This window comes from Triticum aestivum, chromosome 5A (assembly GCF_018294505.1).
Source record: "Triticum aestivum cultivar Chinese Spring chromosome 5A, IWGSC CS RefSeq v2.1, whole genome shotgun sequence".
NCBI lineage: Eukaryota > Viridiplantae > Streptophyta > Magnoliopsida > Poales > Poaceae > Triticum > Triticum aestivum.
In genome coordinates, this window is record NC_057806.1 from 522,764,005 (window position 1) to 522,773,473 (window position 9,469).

The following is a 9,469-nucleotide window of genomic DNA, read 5'->3' on the forward strand; positions in this document are numbered from 1 at the left end:
GGCGAGCGTCGCCCCGGCCGCCGCACCCCGCGGCCACCATGCCGTCCGCCTCCTCTCCGTCCTCGTCCTCCTCCGGCCGGCCACCGCAACCACAAACTCCGGCCACCTCGTCCACCGGCGTACAGGAACTCCGGCGAAGCTCCGTCCAACCTCGATCCGCGTGTTGTCCGGATCTAGATCTGAGATCCCGTTTGGGTTGACTTTTGCCCCGAAACCCTAATTATTTGCTCCTGTTCATCGCATCGTAACTCCTCATCCGTAACTCCGTTTTGGGCATATAGCATATCAAAATGTTCATCTCCGAGAGTACATCATTTCATCTCATTGCATCATTTTCATTTGAGTTCATCTTGATGCCCGAAATGCTGTTAGAAGAATGCTATTTGAGATAATTGTCAGATCTGCTGCTCCAATTGGATATTTGTCATATTTGCCATGATTATTGTGTGCATGATATGCCCAGGTGCTCTACATGTGTTTTGTTATATGTTTTGCCATCTATCCAGAGGTGCAGCCCATGTATTTTTGTGATGAGTGTGGTGACTAGGACAAGCTTGCAAAGTGAGGCATTTGTTAATGCTGATTTCAGGGACTTAGCATTTCCACCAAGTCCTTGGACTGTTTATCTCATATGGCCATATGTTCATGTTGTTTCCTAGTGATCTGTGCCTCTTTTGAGGATGATCAATAAGGATGTTTTGTTAACCTTGTAGTGCTCTATCCATCCATGTCTTTGTTAGCAATTATGGAGCACCCTAGCTTGAGTCAATCGAGCTCTACTTTTTTCATTTCGTGAATCTGGGCAGATTGTCTACTTGTTAGCAATTTGGCCGAGGATGTTGTAGTTGATCCATGCATGCTATGCTATTGTTTTTGCCATGTCTAGCTTGTATTTTGTGCATTCTTGATGGGTGTATGCTTAGATTGTCATTACTTGCTCTGTAGTGAGTGCATCGAGCTCGTAAACATGCCTACTTGATATCTGTTTCAGCATGCTCCTGTTTTCACTAAGTCTGAGAACTGATTATGTTTTTGCCATGTTCACATGCTTGCAAATGTATTTTCTGATCCCTTTTGGCTCAAGGTCACTAAGGGACTTTTGTTAAGCTCTTTGAGTAGCTCCATGCCATGCTTTACTTTGCCATGATCAGGTCCTATATCATATAGTTTTCATGCTCCAAAGAGTGCTATCTGATCTGAAATTCCAGACAAGTGTTAATTTCACTAAGTCTGAGATCTGTTTACCAAATACATTTTTCCCATGCTTGTTTGAACCTGTTAATGGATGAATTGGTCGTAGCTCAGTGCTAGACTTTTGTTAAGCTTCATGAATGAATTCCTGCCATGTATTTTGATGCCATGTTTGAGTGATGTAGCATGTTCATCTTGTTGCATTTAGATGGCTACTTGCTGTATATCGCAGAACGTGGTCATATTTGAATCGCTTGCCATTTCCAAACTGTAACTCCAATTCCGGTGTTCTTTATATCGTTTTCAAGCGATTTCATCTCATATTTCCATTGACACACTTGGATTTCCAAGGTGAGGCCAGGTTCATGCATTACTTGTCCATTCTTGCATATGCATCCCGCATAGCATACCATCTTTGCATCATGTTGTTTGAGTTTGCACGTGGTTGATTGTGCTCCGTTTGCTTGTTTGTCTTGTTTGGGTAGAGCCAGGAGACGAGTTCGTTAGCGAGGAGCCCGTTGAGTTTGCTTTCGAGGATCCAGTCAACTCTGACAATTTTGCAGGCAAGATGATCATACCCTCGAAATCACTACTATCTTTGCTTTGCTAGATGCTCGCTCTTTTGCTATGCCTATGCTTCGATGCCTACCACTTTCTTATCATGCCTCCCAAATTGCCATGTCAAACCTCTAACCCACCATGTCCTAGCAAACCGTTGATTGGCTATGTTACCGCTTTGCTCAGCCCCTCTTATAGCGTTGCTAGTTGCACGTGAAGATTGGAGACCGTTCCTTGTTGGAACATTATTTACTTGTTGGGATATCATTATATTGCCATGTTATCTTAATGCATCTATATACTTGATAAAGGGTGGAAGGCTCGGCCTCTCGCCTAGTGTTTTGTTCCACTCTTGCCGCCCTAGTTTCCGTCATATTGGTGTTATGTTCCTAGATTTTGCGTTCCTTACGCGGTTGGGTTATAATGGAAACCCCTTGATAGTTCGCCTTGATTAAAGCCTCTCCAGCAATGCCCAACCTTGGTTTTACCATTTGCCACCTAGCCTCTTTTTCCCTTGGGTTTCCGGAACCCGAGGGTCATCTTATTTTAACCCCCCCCCCCCGGGCCAGTGCTCCTCTAAGTGTTGGTCCGAACCAGGCAGCCTGCGGGGCCACCTCGGGGAAACTCGAGGGTTGGTTTTACTCGTAGCTTGACCTATCTGAGTGTGCCCTGAGAACGAGATATGTGCAACTCCTATCGGGATTTGTCGGCACATTCGGGCGGTGTTGCTGGATTTGTTTTAACCTGTCAAAGTGTCTTGAAGAACCGGGATACCGAGTCTGATCGGAACGTCTCGGGAGGAGATCTATTCCTTCGTTGATCGTGAGAGCTTGTCATGGGCTAAGTTGGGACCCCCCTGCAGGGATTTGAACTTTCGAAAGCCGTGCCTGCGGTTATGGGCAGATGGGAATTTGTTAATGTCCGGTTGTAGATAACTTGAACCTTAACTTAATTAAAATGAATCAACAATGTGAGTTACCGTGATGGTCTCTTCTTGGCGGAGTCCGGGAAGCGAACACGGTGTTGGAGTAATGCTTGCCGCAGGATGCTCTCTAGTTTCTTGCTCGCGCTTTGCCTCCTCTTCTCACTCTCTTTTGCGAACAGGATAGCCACCATATATGCTAGCCGCTTGCTGCAGCTCCACATATATTACCTTGCCTTACCTATTAAGCTTAAATAGTCTTGATCGCGAGGGTGCGAGATTGCTGAGTCCCTGTGGCTCACAGATTACTATTAAACCAGATGCAGGGCCTGATGATTCCATTCCAGATGACGCGCTTGAGCTCAAGTGGGAGTTCGACGAGGACTCACAACGATACTACGTGTCTTTCCCTGATGATCAGTAGTGGTGCCTAGTTGGGGTGATCGGGACCGTGTCACATGTTGGGTTATCTTTTATTTTGGCGCTGTAGTCGGGCCATGAGTGTTTTGAATGTTGTAATGCTATTTATGTACTTGATTGACGTGGCGAGTGTAAGCCAACTGTGTTTCTCCCCTTTATTATTTACATTACATGGGATGTTGTGAAGATTGCCTAGCTTGCGACATTGCTTTCAATGCGGTTATGTCTCTAAGTTGTGCCTCGACACGTGGGAGCTATAGCCGCATCGAGGGCGTTACAAGTTGGTATCAGAGCCTTCCCCGACCTTAGGAGCCCCATTGTTTGATCGTTTTTTAGCAGCCGAGTTTGTGTCTAGAAAAATGTTTTGAGTCATTTAGGAATTATATATCGGAGAGTTTAGGAATTCTTTTTACTCCCCAGTCTCCTCATCGCTCTGGTAAGGCATCCTGACGTAGAGTTTTGACTCTTCTCTTCTCAAATTTCACTAAAAAAAATTTAGGATCACGCGGGTATCTTGGAATCGTTCCGATGGTTTTTTGACGAGAACATTGTCTTGGTGCCTCCTGTCAGGGGTTTTGTGGCAGTGTCCCGGGGAGTTGAGCTCCGAGGTGTTGTCGTCACAATTTTATCATTGCAATTCTGGAATACCTGAGTTTAGTACGCCGACATCGAAAATCTCTTTTATGCAGTTCGTTGGTGAGATAACCTCGACGCCACCCAGTACTGGGGCGGGAGTTCGGGAGTACCGCCATAACTTGTATAACGGATGCTTTTCGAAGGTTGAGGTAGATGGTTTCTGAAGTTTTTCTCGGTTATGTGTTGAAGGATGGATACAGCTGGATGTAGGAATTGCTAGATTTGGGTGAGATATTATGCTTCCCCTATATCCCCAACACCTGATTGCATAACCGGAAAGGTTCGGGAGTTTCATAGGTGGGAATTCTTGTAGCTCTAGTCCTTCTTCCACAGATATTTGGTTTGAGATTGGGATTTCTTACCGAGTATTCGTTCTTGATCCGTACCTTGTTGATTTATTTCTCTACCTAAATTCTAAGTGGCTTCTCAATTTATGGATATGTGACCATTTCAAGAGGAATGCATTCGTTCATTTTGTTCGTATGTGAAGACTTTATGTTGCAATTTTCATTCCCTTGGATTCAGCTTCATTTTATCTGTCAATGTGCTAACGGTTGTCACCCTCTTCAGGATGGCTCCCGCTAAGAGCACCAATCAGAATCAGAATCAAGATCCGCCACCACCCCCACCTCCTCTGGAGGCATGGCAAGTTGTGATGGCCGCAACCAATGCAAACACACAGTTGATCATGCAAATTCTTCAAGAGCGCAATCAAGCGAACCAAGGCAACCAAGGCAACAATCAGAATCACTTTGCTACACTCAACCAGTTCCTTGCTAACGGGCCAAAGACTTTCAGCAATTGTGTTGAGGCAACTGATGCTGACGATTGGCTCGTGGATCTGTGCAAGCATTTCGAGTGCAATAACGTCAGGCCTGAGGACTTTGTCAAGTTCGCTTCCTTCCAACTCAAAGATCAAGCTGCAGAATGGTTCCAGCAGTACAAGGATTCCAGAGGTGGACGTGTTATTACCTGGGATGAATTCCGCCAAGACTTCAAAGCTCGTCATATTCCTCAGAGCGTGGTTGAAAGCAAGCATGAGGAATTCCGCAACCTGAAGCAAGGCTCTTTGTCTGTCTATGACTACAACAAGTTGTTTCAAAAGCTCGCCCGCTTTGCTAAGCAGGACATCCCTGACGAGAAGAGCATGATATACCAGTTCAAGGGTGGTCTCAGAGAAGAAATTCAGCTAGCACTTGTTCTCTTTGAGCCCTTGAGGTATGATGAGTTCTACAACATGGCATTGAAGCAAGAGGCCGCTCAACTAAGGTGTGATGCTTCCAAGAAGCGAGTCAGAGATGCTACCCCTTCTTCCTCTACTCAAGTGGCCAAGCAGCAGAAGTATTGGCTTCCTCCTCCTCCGTTTCGTCAGCCGTATCAGAAGAGCAAAGGTGGCAGTGGATCTTCCCACCCGCCCAACCCTGGCTTTCAGAACAAGACTTCGTCTCAAGCTCCAAGATCGAGTGCTCCGTATCACCGTTCGTTTTCAGAGGTCACGTGCAACAAGTGCCAACAGAAGGGTCACTATGCCAACAAATGCTTCAATCAGAGGCGTCTTCCTCCTCCTCCTCCTGTGAGATCGGCAAGTACAGCTGTGGTCAAGCATAACCCCAAGCACGCCAAGGTCAACTTGATGAACGCAGCTCAGGCAGAGGACTCGTCAGATGTCATCATGGGTAACCTTCATGTTAATGATATTCCCGCAAGAGTTCTTTTTGACACTGGTGCATCGCATTGTTTCATGTCAAAGCCATTTTTTACCAAGCATGAGTTCGTTTCTTCTCATTTAGGTAAACAAATGGATATCGTTTCTCCTGGCAAACATTTGAGTGCAAGTCTGGAGGTGCCAGATGTTACTATCACCTTGGGCGACTATAAGTTCCTTTCTTCCCCAATGGTTCTTGGTAATTCGGATATTGATCTTATTCTCGGAATGGATTGGCTTTCTAAGCACAAGGCGCATCTTGATTGTGCAGCCAGGCAGATTCAATTGACTCATTCGTCTGAGGATGTAATTGTCTTTGCCGCTCGTGATGATACCATCCGTCTATTTTCTCTCAATGAGAAGGGTGAACTGGATGCTATCTCGCAGATTCCAGTCATTTGCGAATATCAAGACGTCTTTCCAGAAGAGCTTCCAGGAATGCCTCCGCACCGGCCAGTTCAATTCGTCATTGATCTTGAGCCCGGTACGGAACCTGTGTGCAAGCGTCCTTACAAGCTCGGACCTGAAGAGTTGAAGGAACTGAAGAAGCAACTCGATATTCAAGAGAGAATGGGTCTCATCCGGCCTAGTTCTTCTCCGTGGGGTTGTGGTGTTCTTTTTGTGAAGAAGAAGGATGGAACGGACCGACTTTGTGTTGATTACCGTCCATTGAACAAGAAGACCATCAAGAACAAATACCCACTTCCCAACATCAACGAGCTGTTCGAACAACTCAAAGGTGCCCAAGTATTCTCCAAGCTTGATCTCCATATGGGTTATCATCAGATTCGAATTCGTGAGCAAGATATTCCCAAGACAGCTTTCAGGACAAGCTATGGTTCATATGAATACACTGTCATGTCTTTTGGCCTCGTCAATGCTCCTCCGACTTTCTCTCGCATGATGAACTTCATCTTCAACGCCTACACCAATGACTTCGTTTTGGTCTATCTCGATGACATTCTGGTTTTCTCAAAGAACAAGGAAGATCATGCCAAGCACTTGCGTTTGGTACTTGATAAGCTCAGGGAACACCAGTTCTACGCCAAGTTCTCCAAGTGCGAATTTTGGCTCGATGAGGTTCTTTATCTTGGTCATATCATCTCTGCCAAGGGCATTGCGGTGAATCCTGAGAAGGTGTCTGCAATTGTGAATTGGGAACCTCCTCAGAACGTGAAGCAACTCCGTAGCTTCCTCGGTCTCGCAAGCTACTGTCGAAGATTCGTTGAAAACTTTTCTAAGATCGCGAAGCCTCTCTCAAATCTTCTCCAGAAGCACGTCAAGTACGTTTGGTCTCCGGAGTGTGGCATTGCTTTCAACACTCTGAAAGAGAAATTGGTCACTGCTCCAGTTCTGACTTCGCCTGTGAATCCAAACCGTACGAGGTCTTTTGTGATGCCTCTCTCCAAGGTCTTGGCGCAGTGTTGATGCAAGAGAAGAAAGTTGTGGCTTATACCTCTCGCCAGTTGAAGCCCAACAAGAAGAACTACCCCACTCATGATCTCGAGTTGGCGGCAGTTGTGCATGCTCTTTTGACTTGGAGACATCTCTTATTGGGAAGAAAAGTGGACATTTTCACTAATCACAAGAGTCTCAAGTACATCTTCACTCAGCCTAATCTCAACCTCAGGCAGACTCGATGGGTCGAAATGATTCAAGAGTATAATCCGAGTATCGAGTATACTCCAGGCAAGGCCAATGTGATTGCTGACGCATTGAGCAGGAAGGCTTATTGCAATAGTCTGATTCTCAAGCCTTATCAACCCGAGCTTTGTGAAGCTTTCCGCAAACTTAATCTGCAAGTTGTTCCTCAAGGTTTCCTCGCCAACCTTCAAGTCTCTCCTACCTTGGAAGACCAGATTCGCTAAGCTCGGCTTCTTGATGCTATGGTGAAAAAGATGAAGATTGGGATTGCCAAGAGTCAACCCAAGTACAAGTGCTACCGCCTTGATGACAAGGATACTCTCTTCTTCGAGGATCGTATTGTTGTGCCCAAAGGTGACCTTCGTAAAGTGATCATGAACGAGGCTCACAATTCTCTCCTCTCCATCCACCCTGGGAGCACGAAGATGTATCAGGACCTCAAGCAAGCTTATTGGTGGACTCGAATGAAACGCGAGATTGCTCAATTCGTGATGAATGTGATGTCTGCAGAAGAGTGAAGGCAGAACACCAAAGGCCAGCTGGTCTCCTCCAACCTCTTGCCATTCCAGAATGGAAGTTTGACCACATTGAAATGGACTTCTTGACTGGGTTTCCAAAGTCCAAACGTGGCAATGATGCTATATTTGTTGTTATCGACAAACTCACTAAAGTGGCTCACTTTCTGCCTATCAAGGAGTCAATCACTTCAGCTCAATTGGCGGAACTCTATACCTCTCGGATTGTCTCTCTGCACGGTTTTCCACAAGTGATCTCTTCAGATCGTGGCAGCATCTTTACCTCCAAGTTTTGGGATTCTTTTCAGAAGGCCATGGGCACCAACATCCGCTTCAGCACAGCTTTCCATCCTCAAACTAGCGGTCAAGTCGAGCGTGTCAAGCAGATTCTTGAAGATATGCTCAGGGCTTGTGTGATCTCCTTCGGCATGAAGTGGGAGGATTGTCTTCCTTATGCTGAATTCTCCTACAATAATAGTTTTCAAGCAAGTTCGGGCAAGGCCCCATTTGAAATTCTGTATGGCAGGAAGTGCCGTACCCCTCTCAATTGGTCTGAAACCGGTGAACGTCGGCTTTTGGGTAAATGACTTAATCACAGAGGCAGAGGAAATGTGTAAAGTCATTCGAGATAACCTCAAAGCAGCCCAATCCCGCCAGAAGAGCTACTATGACAGTAAGCACCGTGATTTGGCTTTCGAGATCGGAGATCATGTTTACCTCCGCGTCTCTCCTATGAAAGGTACTCGTCGCTTCGGTATCAAAGGGAAGCTTGCCCCTAGATACGTGGGACCTTTCAAGATTGTCAGCAAGAAAGGCGATCTCGCCTATCAACTCGAGCTTCCTTCAAACTTTCCAAATGTGCATGACGTGTTCCATGTCTCTCAGCTCCGAAAGTGCTTCAAGACTCCTGACCGCACCGTCAACTTCGAGGACATTGAGCTCCAAGAAGATCTCTCTTATCGTGAGCACCCCGTTGCTATTCTTGAAGAGACTGAACGCAAGACTCGCAACAAGTCAATCAAATTCCTCAAAGTCAAGTGGTCACACCATTCCGACCGTGAAGCTACCTGGGAACGCGAGGATCACCTCCGTTCTGAGTACCCGGCGTTCTTTCAGTCCTAGATCTCGGGACGAGATCCTTTCGTAGTGGTGGAGTGTTGTAACACCCCGGATGTGATTTACCCAATATGTACTCCAACTCTTGCCGTTTCCGGCGTTAAGTTATTTTATTTTCTCAGGTTCGGGTCTTTGTCTCCGTGTGTTGTTGTCGTTGTCATGCATCTCATATCATGTCATCATGTGCATTGCATTTGCATACGAGTTCATCTCATGCACTCGAGCATTTTCCCCGTTGTCCATTTTGCACTCCGGCGCTCCGTTCTCCTCCGGTGGTCAATTCTATCTTTTTTTCGTGTGTGGGGATTAAACATTTCCGGATTGGACCGAGACTTGTCAAGCGGCCTTGGTTTACTACCGGTAGACCACCTGTCAAGTTTCGTACCATTTGGACTTCGTTTGATACTCCAAAGGTTAACCGAGGGACCGAAAAGGCCTCGTGTGTGTTGCAGCCCAACACCCCTCCAATTTGGCCCAAAACCCACCAAAACCCTCTCCATCATCTAGAGCGTTCGATCATGATCGCGTGGCCGAAAACCGCACCTCATTTGGACACTCCTAGCTCCCTCTATGCCTATATATACCTCCCCCATTCCAAATCTCGGATCCCCTCCTTCTAACCCTAAAAAAATCTCCTCCGCCGCCGTCGGACACGTCCGGACGGAGCCGGACGTTGTCCGCCGCCTCCACCGACCAACCACGCCGCGCCACGTGTCGCCGCCGCCTTCCTCCACCGCCGGCCCGGCGAGCCCGCGGGAGGCC